Source organism: Rhipicephalus microplus, unplaced genomic scaffold (genome assembly GCF_043290135.1).
Source record: "Rhipicephalus microplus isolate Deutch F79 unplaced genomic scaffold, USDA_Rmic scaffold_445, whole genome shotgun sequence".
Classification (NCBI taxonomy): Eukaryota; Metazoa; Arthropoda; class Arachnida; order Ixodida; family Ixodidae; genus Rhipicephalus; species Rhipicephalus microplus.
Genome location: NW_027465009.1, coordinates 48,328 through 57,500, shown reverse-complemented (window position 1 = coordinate 57,500; position 9,173 = coordinate 48,328).

Sequence of the window (9,173 nt, the reverse complement as noted above, 5' to 3'; positions counted from 1 at the left end):
TTTGTTTTCTTTTGATTAAGCGCAAGCTTTTTTCTTTGTTTTCTTTTGATTAAGCGCGGGCTTTTTTCTTTGTTTTTTTTTTTTATTTCGCCCCGGCAGACGCGGTTTTTGCGCCGCCCCGGCTGACGCGGTTTTCGCCGCCCCGGCTGACGCAGTTCGGACTTAGCACTTTTCGGCTGTGCCTGGCTGGCGGCCCACTCACTCGATCGCCATGTCTGTTTGCCACAGTTTTCCCGGTGGTGCCGCACCCGGGCTCGCCCCGGCTGACGCAGTTTTCGCGCCGCCCCGGCTGACGCGGTTTCGTGCCGCCCCGGCAGACGCGGTTTTCGCGCCGCCCCGGCTGACGCGGTTTTTGCGTCGCCCCGGCTGACACGGTTCGGACTTTGCACTTTTCGGCTGTGCCTGGCTGGCGGCCCACTCACTCGATCGCCATGTCTGTTTGCCACAGTTTTCCCGGTGGTGCCGCACCCGGGCTCGCCCCGGCTGACGCAGTTTTCGCGCCGCCCCGGCTGACGCGGTTTCGTGCCGCCCCGGCAGACGCGGTTTTCGCGCCGCCCCGGCTGACGCGGTTTCGTGCCGCCCCGGCAGACGCAGTTCGGACTTAGCACTTTTCGGCTGTGCCTGGCTGGCGGCCCACTCACTCGATCGCCATGTCTGTTTGCCACAGTTTTCCCGGTGGTGCCGCACCCGGGCTCGCCCCGGCTGACGCAGTTTTCGCGCCGCCCCGGCTGACGCGGTTTCGTGCCGCCCCGGCAGACGCGGTTTTCGCGCCGCCCCGGCTGACGCGGTTTCGTGCCGCCCCGGCAGACGCAGTTCGGACTTAGCACTTTTCGGCTGTGCCTGGCTGGCGGCCCACTCACTCAATCGCCATGTCTGTTTGCCACAGTTTTCCCGGTGGTGCCGCACCCGGGCTCGCCCCGGCTGACGCAGTTTTCGCGCCGCCCCGGCTGACGCGGTTTCGTGCCGCCCCGGCAGACGCGGTTTTCGCGCCGCCCCGGCTGACGCGGTTTCGTGCCGCCCCGGCAGACGCAGTTCGGACTTAGCACTTTTCGGCTGTGCCTGGCTGGCGGCCCACTCACTCGATCGCCATGTCTGTTTGCCACAGTTTTCCCGGTGGTGCCGCACCCGGGCTCGCCCCGGCAGACGCGTTTTTTTTTTTCTTTCGCCCCGGCTGACGCAGTTTTCGCGCCGCCCCGGCTGACGCGGTTTCGTGCCGCCCCGGCAGACGCGGTTTTTTGCGCCGCCCCGGCTGACGCGGTTTTTGCCGCCCCGGCTGACGCAGTTCGGACTTAGCACTTTTCGGCTGTGCCTGGCTGGCGGCCCACTCACTCGATCGCCATGTCTGTTTGCCACAGTTTTCCCGGTGGTGCCGCACCCGGGCTCGCCCCGGCTGACGCAGTTTTCGCGCCGCCCCGGCTGACGCGGTTTCGTGCCGCCCCGGCAGACGCGGTTTTCGCGCCGCCCCGGCTGACGCGGTTTCGTGCCGCCCCGGCAGACGCAGTTCGGACTTAGCACTTTTCGGCTGTGCCTGGCTGGCGGCCCACTCACTCGATCGCCATGTCTGTTTGCCACAGTTTTCCCGGTGGTGCCGCACCCGCCGGGCTCGCCCGGCTGACGCAGTTTTCGCGCCGCCCCGGCTGACGCGGTTTCGTGCCGCCCCGGCAGACGCGGTTTTCGCGCCGCCCCGGCTGACGCGGTTTCGTGCCGCCCCGGCAGACGCAGTTCGGACTTAGCACTTTTCGGCTGTGCCTGGCTGGCGGCCCACTCACTCGATCGCCATGTCTGTTTGCCACAGTTTTCCCGGTGGTGCCGCACCCGGGCTCGCCCCGGCAGACGCGTTTTTTTTTTTCTTTCGCCCCGGCTGACGCAGTTTTCGCGCCGCCCCGGCTGACGCGGTTTCGTGCCGCCCCGGCAGACGCGGTTTTTTTGCACCGCCCCGGCTGACGCGGTTTTTGCCGCCCCGGCTGACGCAGTTCGGACTTGGCACTTTTTGCTGAGCCTGGCTGGTGGCCCACTCACTCGATCGCCATGTCTGTTAGCCACAGTTTTCCCGGTGGTGCCGCACCCGGGCTCGCCCCGGCTGACGCAGTTTTCGCGCCGCCCCGGCAGACGCGGTTTTCGCGCCGCCCCGGCTGACGCGGTTTTTGCCGCCCCGGCTGACGCAGTTCGGACTTGGCACTTTTTGGGCTGAGCCTGGCTGGCGGCCCACTCACTCGATCGCCATGTCTGTTTGCCACAGTCTTCCCGGTGGTGCCGCACCCGGCTCGCCCCGGCAGACGCGTTTTTTTTTCTTTCGCCCCGGCAGACGTGGTTCCCCCCCCCCCCCCCCTTTTCGCTCGCCCCGGCTGACGAGGTTTTCGCGCCGCCCCGGCTGACGCAGTTTTCGCGCCGCCCCGGCTGACGCGGTTTCGTGCCGCCCCGGCTGACGCGGTTTTCGCGCCGCCCCGGCTGACGCGGTTTTTGCGTCGCCCCGGCTGACACGGTTCGGACTTTGCACTTTTCGGCTGTGCCTGGCTGGCGGCCCACTCACTCGATCGCCATGTCTGTTTGCCACAGTTTTCCCGGTGGTGCCGCACCCGGGCTCGCCCCGGCTGACGCAGTTTTCGCGCCGCCCCGGCTGACGCGGTTTCGTGCCGCCCCGGCAGACGCGGTTTTCGCGCCGCCCCGGCTGACGCGGTTTCGTGCCGCCCCGGCAGACGCAGTTCGGACTTAGCACTTTTCGGCTGTGCCTGGCTGGCGGCCCACTCACTCGATCGCCATGTCTGTTTGCCACAGTTTTCCCGGTGGTGCCGCACCCGGGCTCGCCCCGGCTGACGCAGTTTTCGCGCCGCCCCGGCTGACGCGGTTTCGTGCCGCCCCGGCAGACGCGGTTTTCGCGCCGCCCCGGCTGACGCGGTTTCGTGCCGCCCCGGCAGACGCAGTTCGGACTTAGCACTTTTCGGCTGTGCCTGGCTGGCGGCCCACTCACTCGATCGCCATGTCTGTTTGCCACAGTTTTCCCGGTGGTGCCGCACCCGGGCTCGCCCCGGCAGACGCGTTTTTTTTTTTTTCTTTCGCCCCGGCTGACGCAGTTTTCGCGCCGCCCCGGCTGACGCGGTTTCGTGCCGCCCCGGCAGACGCGGTTTTTTGCGCCGCCCCGGCTGACGCGGTTTTTGCCGCCCCGGCTGACGCAGTTCGGACTTAGCACTTTTCGGCTGTGCCTGGCTGGCGGCCCACTCACTCGATCGCCATGTCTGTTTGCCACAGTTTTCCCGGTGGTGCCGCACCCGGGCTCGCCCCGGCTGACGCAGTTTTCGCGCCGCCCCGGCTGACGCGGTTTCGTGCCGCCCCGGCAGACGCGGTTTTCGCGCCGCCCCGGCTGACGCGGTTTCGTGCCGCCCCGGCAGACGCAGTTCGGACTTAGCACTTTTCGGCTGTGCCTGGCTGGCGGCCCACTCACTCGATCGCCATGTCTGTTTGCCACAGTTTTCCCGGTGGTGCCGCACCCGGGCTCGCCCCGGCTGACGCAGTTTTCGCGCCGCCCCGGCTGACGCGGTTTCGTGCCGCCCCGGCAGACGCGGTTTTCGCGCCGCCCCGGCTGACGCGGTTTCGTGCCGCCCCGGCAGACGCAGTTCGGACTTAGCACTTTTCGGCTGTGCCTGGCTGGCGGCCCACTCACTCGATCGCCATGTCTGTTTGCCACAGTTTTCCCGGTGGTGCCGCACCCGGGCTCGCCCCGGCAGACGCGTTTTTTTTTTCTTTCGCCCCGGCTGACGCAGTTTTCGCGCCGCCCCGGCTGACGCGGTTTCGTGCCGCCCCGGCAGACGCGGTTTTTTTGCACCGCCCCGGCTGACGCGGTTTTTGCCGCCCCGGCTGACGCAGTTCGGACTTGGCACTTTTTGGCTGAGCCTGGCTGGTGGCCCACTCACTCGATCGCCATGTCTGTTAGCCACAGTTTTCCCGGTGGTGCCGCACCCGGGCTCGCCCCGGCTGACGCAGTTTTCGCGCCGCCCCGGCAGACGCGGTTTTCGCGCCGCCCCGGCTGACGCGGTTTTTGCCGCCCCGGCTGACGCAGTTCGGACTTGGCACTTTTTGGGCTGAGCCTGGCTGGCGGCCCACTCACTCGATCGCCATGTCTGTTTGCCACAGTCTTCCCGGTGGTGCCGCACCCGGGCTCGCCCCGGCAGACGCGTTTTTTTTTTCTTTCGCCCCGGCAGACGTGGTTCCCCCCCCCCCCCCTTTTCGCTCGCCCCGGCTGACGAGGTTTTCGCGCCGCCCCGGCTGACGCAGTTTTCGCGCCGCCCCGGCTGACGCGGTTTCGTGCCGCCCCGGCTGACGCGGTTTTCGCGCCGCCCCGGCTGACGCGGTTTTTGCGTCGCCCCGGCTGACACGGTTCGGACTTTGCACTTTTCGGCTGTGCCTGGCTGGCGGCCCACTCACTCGATCGCCATGTCTGTTTGCCACAGTTTTCCCGGTGGTGCCGCACCCGGGCTCGCCCCGGCTGACGCAGTTTTCGCGCCGCCCCGGCTGACGCGGTTTCGTGCCGCCCCGGCAGACGCGGTTTTCGCGCCGCCCCGGCTGACGCGGTTTCGTGCCGCCCCGGCAGACGCAGTTCGGACTTAGCACTTTTCGGCTGTGCCTGGCTGGCGGCCCACTCACTCGATCGCCATGTCTGTTTGCCACAGTTTTCCCGGTGGTGCCGCACCCGGGCTCGCCCCGGCTGACGCAGTTTTCGCGCCGCCCCGGCTGACGCGGTTTCGTGCCGCCCCGGCAGACGCGGTTTTCGCGCCGCCCCGGCTGACGCGGTTTCGTGCCGCCCCGGCAGACGCAGTTCGGACTTAGCACTTTTCGGCTGTGCCTGGCTGGCGGCCCACTCACTCGATCGCCATGTCTGTTTGCCACAGTTTTCCCGGTGGTGCCGCACCCGGGCTCGCCCCGGCAGACGCGTTTTTTTTTTTTTTCTTTCGCCCCGGCTGACGCAGTTTTCGCGCCGCCCCGGCTGACGCGGTTTCGTGCCGCCCCGGCAGACGCGGTTTTTTGCGCCGCCCCGGCTGACGCGGTTTTTGCCGCCCCGGCTGACGCAGTTCGGACTTAGCACTTTTCGGCTGTGCCTGGCTGGCGGCCCACTCACTCGATCGCCATGTCTGTTTGCCACAGTTTTCCCGGTGGTGCCGCACCCGGGCTCGCCCCGGCTGACGCAGTTTTCGCGCCGCCCCGGCTGACGCGGTTTCGTGCCGCCCCGGCAGACGCGGTTTTCGCGCCGCCCCGGCTGACGCGGTTTCGTGCCGCCCCGGCAGACGCAGTTCGGACTTAGCACTTTTCGGCTGTGCCTGGCTGGCGGCCCACTCACTCGATCGCCATGTCTGTTTGCCACAGTTTTCCCGGTGGTGCCGCACCCGGGCTCGCCCCGGCTGACGCAGTTTTCGCGCCGCCCCGGCTGACGCGGTTTCGTGCCGCCCCGGCAGACGCGGTTTTCGCGCCGCCCCGGCTGACGCGGTTTCGTGCCGCCCCGGCAGACGCAGTTCGGACTTAGCACTTTTCGGCTGTGCCTGGCTGGCGGCCCACTCACTCGATCGCCATGTCTGTTTGCCACAGTTTTCCCGGTGGTGCCGCACCCGGGCTCGCCCCGGCAGACGCGTTTTTTTTTTTCTTTCGCCCCGGCTGACGCAGTTTTCGCGCCGCCCCGGCTGACGCGGTTTCGTGCCGCCCCGGCAGACGCGGTTTTTTTGCGCCGCCCCGGCTGACGCGGTTTTTGCCGCCCCGGCTGACGCAGTTCGGACTTGGCACTTTTTGGCTGAGCCTGGCTGGTGGCCCACTCACTCGATCGCCATGTCTGTTAGCCACAGTTTTCCCGGTGGTGCCGCACCCGGGCTCGCCCCGGCTGACGCAGTTTTCGCGCCGCCCCGGCAGACGCGGTTTTCGCGCCGCCCCGGCTGACGCGGTTTTTGCCGCCCCGGCTGACGCAGTTCGGACTTGGCACTTTTTGGGCTGAGCCTGGCTGGCGGCCCACTCACTCGATCGCCATGTCTGTTTGCCACAGTCTTCCCGGTGGTGCCGCACCCGGGCTCGCCCCGGCAGACGCGTTTTTTTTTTCTTTCGCCCCGGCAGACGTGGTTCCCCCCCCCCCTTTTCGCTCGCCCCGGCTGACGAGGTTTTCGCGCCGCCCCGGCTGACGCAGTTTTCGCGCCGCCCCGGCTGACGCGGTTTCGTGCCGCCCCGGCTGACGCGGTTTTCGCGCCGCCCCGGCTGACGCGGTTTTTGCGTCGCCCCGGCTGACACGGTTCGGACTTTGCACTTTTCGGCTGTGCCTGGCTGGCGGCCCACTCACTCGATCGCCATGTCTGTTTGCCACAGTTTTCCCGGTGGTGCCGCACCCGGGCTCGCCCCGGCAGACGCGTTTTTTTTTTTTTCTTTCGCCCCGGCTGACGCAGTTTTCGCGCCGCCCCGGCTGACGCGGTTTCGTGCCGCCCCGGCAGACGCGGTTTTTTGCGCCGCCCCGGCTGACGCGGTTTTTGCCGCCCCGGCTGACGCAGTTCGGACTTAGCACTTTTCGGCTGTGCCTGGCTGGCGGCCCACTCACTCGATCGCCATGTCTGTTTGCCACAGTTTTCCCGGTGGTGCCGCACCCGGGCTCGCCCCGGCTGACGCAGTTTTCGCGCCGCCCCGGCTGACGCGGTTTCGTGCCGCCCCGGCAGACGCGGTTTTCGCGCCGCCCCGGCTGACGCGGTTTCGTGCCGCCCCGGCAGACGCAGTTCGGACTTAGCACTTTTCGGCTGTGCCTGGCTGGCGGCCCACTCACTCGATCGCCATGTCTGTTTGCCACAGTTTTCCCGGTGGTGCCGCACCCGGGCTCGCCCCGGCTGACGCAGTTTTCGCGCCGCCCCGGCTGACGCGGTTTCGTGCCGCCCCGGCAGACGCGGTTTTCGCGCCGCCCCGGCTGACGCGGTTTCGTGCCGCCCCGGCAGACGCAGTTCGGACTTAGCACTTTTCGGCTGTGCCTGGCTGGCGGCCCACTCACTCGATCGCCATGTCTGTTTGCCACAGTTTTCCCGGTGGTGCCGCACCCGGGCTCGCCCCGGCAGACGCAGTTTTCGCGCCGCCCCGGCAGACGCGGTTTTCGCGCCGCCCCGGCTGACGCGGTTTTTGCCGCCCCGGCTGACGCAGTTCGGACTTGGCACTTTTTGGGCTGAGCCTGGCTGGCGGCCCACTCACTCGATCGCCATGTCTGTTTGCCACAGTCTTCCCGGTGGTGCCGCACCCGGGCTCGCCCCGGCAGACGCGTTTTTTTTTCTTTCGCCCCGGCAGACGTGGTTCCCCCCCCCCCTTTTCGCTCGCCCCGGCTGACGAGGTTTTCGCGCCGCCCCGGCTGACGCAGTTTTCGCGCCGCCCCGGCTGACGCGGTTTCGTGCCGCCCCGGCTGACGCGGTTTTCGCGCCGCCCCGGCTGACGCGGTTTTTGCGTCGCCCCGGCTGACACGGTTCGGACTTTGCACTTTTCGGCTGTGCCTGGCTGGCGGCCCACTCACTCGATCGCCATGTCTGTTTGCCACAGTTTTCCCGGTGGTGCCGCACCCGGGCTTGCCCCGGCAGACGCGTTTTTTTTTTTTCTTTTCGCCCCGGCTGACGCAGTTTTCGCCCCGCCCCGGCTGACGCGGTTTCGTGCCGCCCCGGCAGACGCGGTTTTTTGCGCCGCCCCGGCTGACGCGGTTTTTGCCGCCCCGGCTGACGCAGTTCGGACTTTGCACTTTTTGGCTGAGCCTGGCTGGCGGCCCACTCACTCGATCGCCATGTCTGTTTGCCACAGTTTTCCCGGTGGTGCCGCACCCGGGCTCGCCCCGGCAGACGCGTTTTTTTTTTTCCTTCGCCCCGGCAGACGTGGTTCCCCCCCCCCCTCCGTCTTTCTTTTTGTTTTTTTTTTCGCCGCGGCTGAAGTGGATTTTTCGGTGCCTCGACGCCCCGGTAGTCGCGGTTTTTCCGTTTCCGCACGGCCCCGGCTGACGCTGCTCGGTCACAGTCGCCTTTTGTGAGGATTGCAGACTTCTTGAGCGCGGGTGTTTTTTTTTTTGTTGTTGTTGTTGTTTTATTACGCATTCGCTCCAGCAGACGCTGTTTAGACTTTTTGTTTCCTCTTTTATCCTGCGACGAGGTGACGAGGTTTATTCGGTGCCCCGCCGCCCCGGCTGAAGTGATTTTTCCTGTCCCGTGCCGCCCCGGCTGACGCGGTTGGGACTTCGCGTTTGTTCGGCCGCCACGGGTTTTGGCGCACTCGCTCGGTTGCTTGTTGTTGCCACTTGTTGCGAACCCAGGTTTCTTGAGCGAGCGCGGGCGTTTTTTCTTCCTTTCTTTCTTTGTTCTATGTGTTAGCGAATCGGCCTTTAATATCACACGAGGACTCACAACCAACAATTTTCAGTTTGAAGTGTAAAAAATCTGCAGGTGTTGACGTAACTGACTTGCCCCGTACCCTTGAGTACATCCATGAAGTTCTCGTAGTACTACTAAATCGCATTATTCCAAGTGGAGAAATTCCCATAAACTTGCAAACCTCTACACGAAAATCGGTGCGCGTGATAAAGTTGAAAATTATCGTCCGATATCAAATGTGCCTTCTATAACACAAATTCTAGGAAAAAAAAAAAAAAACACTTGTTCGCCGTTCTCTGCGCCGTGACTGGCAGCACTCCGGCGAAGCGAAACGGGGTCGATTCGAGCACGATATCGGCGTCTTTCGACGTGCTCGCCGGCGACCGTCGCACGAGTACGTCGCACGAGCGCGTCTGCCGGGGCGCCGTTTGCGAAGCCGACGCAAAAGTGGGAACCGCCGCTCGGATGATCGCCGCTTTCGGCAGAGTGAGTGTTGGCACTCCGGGGAAGCGAAACAGCGTGAATGCGCCCACGAAATCGGCGTATTTTGAAGTGCCCGCCGGCGACCGTCGCACGAGTACGGTAAACCGCGTCAGCCGGGGCGTAGTTCGGGACGCCGACGAAAAAGTGGGAAGCGCAACTCGGATCTTCGCCGTTTTTGCAGGAGTGAGTGGCGGCCCTCCTGCGAGACCAAGAAGCATCGATTCGTGCACGAATTCGGCGCCTTTCGACGTGATCGCCGGCGACCGTCGCTCGAGTAGGGCAAACCGCGTCTGCCGGGGCGGGCTTCGGGACGCCGATGCGAAAGTGGGAAACGCTGCTCGGATGTTC